Raw genomic sequence first — 6,000 nt, 5'->3', positions numbered from 1 at the left:
GTTCCATGAAATTCACTAAAACAGTTGTCTGCTGCCCATCAGACACTGCAATGACCAAAAAGATAAGTCCCACCAAAGGTGATGCATGCATAGCATACTTGTAAAAAAAAAAAAAACCAGCAAAGAGTAATCAACGGTTGTTCAATAAACCAACCAGCCCGGTTATCGGTTTCAACAGCCAACTGGCCCACAGAATAATCGGTACGATCAAACGGGGCAATCTGCGAAAAAAGGATGAAGAACACAATACTTAGCTCTAGTGAAGAGACTCGAGGCATCGTAACTTCATCTCAGTATAAATTGAAGTAGAAATTAAATAGATATTCTGAGATGCGGAGGGAAGTGCAAAATTGATTGTTATTGCACCTCATATTTACATTGTTGATGCTCAAAATGGCCCGACCAATATTGAGTCCAACTTAGTGATAAGATGTACGGGGTCTTCAGCAGGGAAGAGGGCCGAGGCCCTTGGTGAAATAGGTTGGTGGGGGACCTGCAGAAAACAAAGTGGTAGAAGCAATCGTTAAGCTTCGGACACCAGTGTGGTGCCGGCCGAAGGCTCTCCGATACCTAAGTCAGTTACAAGTGGTAAATCTGGCAGAGTAACAGTAAAAGTGGGAGAATAGTTATCCTTTTTACTTAGGTACTGTTCCCTATTTATACGAAGGTGAAAGTAGGAGCTTTGCACAAAGTTCCAATGTGGGTTTGTGCAAGTCGTGGTGGTGGTGACACGTGTCTTGGAGATTAGGTTTGGCAGCTGGGAGCTTCGGCAGGTGTCTGGCACCTCGGAAGTGTGTCTTCCTTCGCCAGGGGAGAAGGCGTGGCTGCCTTGGTGCTGGTTGCTTTGATGCTGGATCTGCTCGGTTCATTATGGTGGAAACAGTAGTCCCCCAAGTTCGCGGTCGAGAAGTAACTTCTGGGTTGGGAACTTGTGAGTTTTTGTAATTGTAACCGAGCATTTCAGCTTCATTGGGAGCCGTGGGGCACTCCCTAGTCCCCCAAGTTGGCAAGCTAGGAGTTGCATAAACACATGGAATGTGTGATATAAGCTATGTAGGCCTCTAAAACTGTTGGTAGCTGGGTACCTAGGTACTTGGCCATGTTGCAGATAGGATGGGAGCTGGGTCCGTATGGGTTTTTTTTTTTTTTTTTTTTTGGGAGCTAGGCCTTCGAGGGGCCGGGTCTGTTGAAAATTTTGGAGACTCTCCATTTCTTCCATGGCCCTTGCCCTTCGGCAAGGGTCTAGCCTTGGAACCAAGATGGGCTTAGCCTTGGAACTAGGTAGTTTCGGCAAGGGTGATTTGTAAGACATGGGCTTGGGGTAGTGGCCCAATGTGGAGCTAGGGTTTTGAGATAGAAAAGCATGGCTTTATAAGGCATACCGTTCGGCAAGGGTTTGGGGCAGAAAAGGGACTTGGCAGCTGGCGGTTTGGCAAAGTTTAGGGTGGCCGTGGTGTCGAGTTTGTGATGGGTGTCCACCGTTCGGCAAAGTGGCTTGGGGAAATTGGAGCCGTGCCTTTGGAATCGGGTTCAGCCTGTGGGGCTGCTGCGCAAGATCGAAGTTGGAGTTAATCCTTCGGCAGGTCTTCGGCAAGACAGCAGCAAGGGCAAGTCAAGGCTTGAGTGCGAGGTCCGTTTAGGAGCTGCTGCTCAACCCTTGCCGATCGGCAAGGGTGTGGAGAGTGTGTTGTTTGGGCTGAGACCAAATGTTGTTCGAAGGCTTTGCAGGTACGAGCTGGGTCTTTGAGCTGCCGCTTAGCCTCTCGAGCTAGACTGTCCACACTCGGCAGGTGAGTCCCTTTTTTGTTGCTGCTCGGGCCTTGCCGTTCGGCAAGCCCAACTATAATATGTTGTGAAATGGGTTAGCTCTGGATGAAGGTGGTTTTTACCCTTGTGGAGCCTAGATTGGGCCAGGGCACTGTGGCTGGAATGTACTGGCTGATTCGGCTGAGTATGCCCAACGTTCTGGGTGAGGTCTTGTTGGGCATCATGGGTGCGAGTCCTCTCTTAGTTCCGCTTTAGAGCACGATAGTCATGCTCTAGCTCAGCATTCCGGCAATGAAGATGCTCGTATTTCTCCGATATTTTAGTAATACTGTCGCGGAGGCGCTCCACTTCTGCCTAGAGAGTGGCATTTCCCGAAGATTTCCTTCGGGAAGTACCATCGCGGGGGGTATGGTGCTGGGTATCGCGGCTATCCTCGGTCGGCATAGCAGAGTGCGGGGTGAAGGAGAGGCGACGGGGCCTGATGGGTGAAGGAGCCAGCTGGGCTGATAGAGAAAGAGGGGATTCAAGTGTCGGCTTCCCACAGACGGTGCCAAACTGTTGATGCTCAAAATGGCCCGGCCAATATTGAGTCCAACTTAGTGATGAGATGTGCGGGGTCTTCTGCAGGGAAGAGGGCCGAGGCCCATGGTGAAATAGGTTGGTGGGGGACCTGCAGAAGACAAAGTGGTAGAAGCAATCGTTAAGCTTCGGACACCAGTGTGGTGCAAGCCGAAGGCTCTCCGATGCCTAAGTCAGTTACACGTGGTAAATCTGGCAGAGTAACAGTAAAAGTGGGAGAATAGTTACCCTTTTTACTTAGGTACTGTTCCCTATTTATAGGGAGGTGAAAGTATGAGCTTTGCACAAAGTTCCAATGTGGGACTTTGTGCAAGTCGTCGTGGTGGCGACACGTGTCCTGGAGATTAGGTTTGGCAGCTGGGAGCTTCGGCAGGTGTCTGGCACCTCGGAAGTGTGTCTTCCTTCGGCAGGGGAGAAGGCGTGGCTGCCTTGGTGCTGGTTGCTTTGATGCTGGATCTGCTCGGTTCATTATGGTGTAAACATACATGATCATTAGGATGAGGTGCAATTAAGAAAAATTTGAAACTTACATCTTGTAGCACCTCGTCCATCACCTCATCCTGATTGTCATTTGCCATTGCTGCAAAACAATATAAACTAAATATATCAAGGACCAAACCCTACATACGCTGATAACCAAACAAGGCCTATAATCTCTATTTCAAACTTACATCTGGTACCACCTCGGGTATTGCTGAGGCCAGCATTTACAGAAATTATAAAGTTTTAAAAAAACGTTTTCCAGGCCCAAATAGAAGTTTAAGGCACGTTTTACAGTTTTTCCTGATTTTATTTTACAAAGGAAACCTAAGAAACCTATACTACACCATTACCATATGATTTGAAAGAAAACCTTAAAAAACCATCATCCACATGTCCAAATCCACATAAACCATTAAGTTTATGGACCATGGCAGATTGTGAGGGTAATCTCAATCACAATCTCCATATTTTCAAAGTTCAAAACAAAGTCCAAATAAAAGGCTAGATCCACATAACCCATTAAGTTTACAGACAATGGCAGATTGTCAAATACAGAATTTACACACCAAAAACCGAACTCTGAACAACAACTACAGTATCAAATACAGAGAAGTTTAAACAATATAGCAAAAACGAATAAACAACTTGTTTGGGGGTGATAGAAATCCACCTAACCTGGGCACGATAATTGGTTGGGCACGAGAGGAATAGCGGTCGGGCAGTTCGAGTGGAGTTGGAAATCTCGGCTGGGATTGGAGAAATTCGATGGCTGGGGTGTTAGAGATCCCGGCCAGGCGTGTTGAGTGATGGTGCGGCTGGGCAGATTTGAAAAATTACGGCTGGGCTTGAAATGGATGCTGCGGCCGACTCTCAGGATGAGTTACGGTGGCTGCTGTGTTTGTTAAATGGAGGCTGGGATATTAAGTTTGGTGGACTCCTTAATATTAGACTGGGTTTAGGTTTTTATTTGTTCTTTGTAGCTGGTCCTTATATTGATAGAAACAAATTTGAAGTGTCCTTATATGGGTTTAGGTTTTTATTTGTTCTTTGGGTTTTTGTTGTCACTTTTAATTTTTCTAAGTCAAAATAAGCTTTTTAGAGCTTTTGGGCGAATAGAATTTCATAATGAGTTCATGATGTATTTTTATGATTTTTAATATATTTCTTATGTCTGGGACATGCCTATCTGGAAATATGTTGATAATGAATGATCTCACAATATCGGTTCAGCATATGAATATTCTCCAAAATAATAGAAATTTTCCAAGGTCTGGAGCAATATATAGATATATATATATATAATGAAATTTGTGTTATTAAGTTATTAGTACCTAATTCATTGGTTGATATGCTTGTTATATACAATTTGGAAAGTATCATAAAAACAAAATATACTCTATCGAAATTTCAATAAAAACTTTTTGATTGAAAAAATTGACATGAAAGTTAGCTCAGTCATTTTTAATCCGAGACCGTGCTTGGGACAAAAGAGACATAGTTGGGGGTCCTTACTTATCAATCAAAATAAGGGGAGCGATCTCCTCCAGTATAAAATGGCTGGACAACGAAAAAAAACCGAACTTTTAAATTGTGGGTTTTAATTGGCGTTTAGTTATCCATATTTACCAAAATACGAATTCACATTTGCTTAAAATAAGTTGTGTGATATTGGACTTAACAATCATAAAAATAGAATGAAAAAAAAAAATCATAAAGAAGACAAATTAAATAGAAATAAAAATGTGTTGAGTGAAGGTACAACTGATGCCTCTTAAAACTTCCAACTTTTTTGTTACAAGATGTAGCTCGTCAACTCTTCGGCTTTGATTAGCGGAAGCTGATGAAGGAGGCTGAATTTGTTAAGGAAGCTTGTCTATTTAAATTGGATTGCATGAAAGTAATGAAATGGGGCAGTAATCACAAACACTTAACAATTCCATTTGTCTAGGTGTCTTGCATGAAGAGATAGGAGAGTAGATATCCGAGGATGACTTGCCAGAATTTCTTCAAGGCGTATGTTCTTCTGGGAGGTCGTTCTTAGTTCATGTTTGCTCTCTTTTCTCTCATGTGAGATTCTCAAAGACCAAACTCAAGGACCATGTGAAAGTTATTGAACATGAGTTTTGATGATATTGAGAGATATAGAAGCAAAGAAAGGTACTTCAAGAAATTATTTTCAATCAACATATACATTAATTAACATTTCTTTGCTAACATTTTAGCGAGTTGCATAGGTGTATAATATATATATATATATATATATATACTTAATGTAATATTTTTAATTTGACATAATCAATCATCTGAAATCAAATGTTTGTTGGATTGACCCAGGTCTTTGATGTGCTTCTAAGAGGTCCTGGATTCAAAACCCCATAGTATCTCTGTATGTGAGCTTCTCCCCTCCCCGTTCTTAACTTTGACACACACAAAAATGTATTTATTTTGTTCCAAATATACTGTTCCAACCAACTAATTAAAATTTTGAATTTGAAATATTTTCTTTATTTAAAAAGAGGATAGTGAAAGTCGAACTCTTGTAATGCCCAAAACTTACTAATGATCCGTATTTGTACAATCTTCCTACACAACCTATATAGTATTTAAAGGGCTGAGCACAACCTTGTAATTAGTCCTACCAGGACAAGTAAAAGGGCTGGTTGGATCATCTGTAGGGTGCATTGATCCTCAAAAAACTTCAACCAATTTGTAGACCCACCTTTTCTAGAATTGCAAAATTATTGGTAGGGCTGGCTCTGACATTTTGGTGGTCTATGGCCATAAATTAAATGAGGCCCATAATATACATGTTTTTGTGTGTGTGAATTTGCTCATGTCTTTTTCTTTTTATGAATGGGGGGCAAAGCCCCACAAAACAACTAAGCCTGCTTAAATAGAATAATTTCATTCAACTAATCTAAAAATATAAAAAAAACCAAAAGTATCCATAAACAACAAAAATCATATTTAGGTTCATTCATAGAGATGCTAAAATTTCAAGAAAACAAAAGTTCTCAAGTGGCCCTTTAATAGGACTTAGTTCTCAAGTGGCTCAGTTGTACATAAAAAGCTGCTTTGACTTCCACTCCAAATTATAATTAGATGCATACAATACAATAATATATATATATAAAGATAATAGAAAGAATTAGAAATATGGGGTTATTATTG

The sequence above is a fragment of the Prunus dulcis genome, chromosome 5 (assembly GCF_902201215.1).
Source record: "Prunus dulcis chromosome 5, ALMONDv2, whole genome shotgun sequence".
Taxonomy (NCBI): domain Eukaryota; kingdom Viridiplantae; phylum Streptophyta; class Magnoliopsida; order Rosales; family Rosaceae; genus Prunus; species Prunus dulcis.
Note: the sequence above shows the minus strand (reverse complement) of the source record.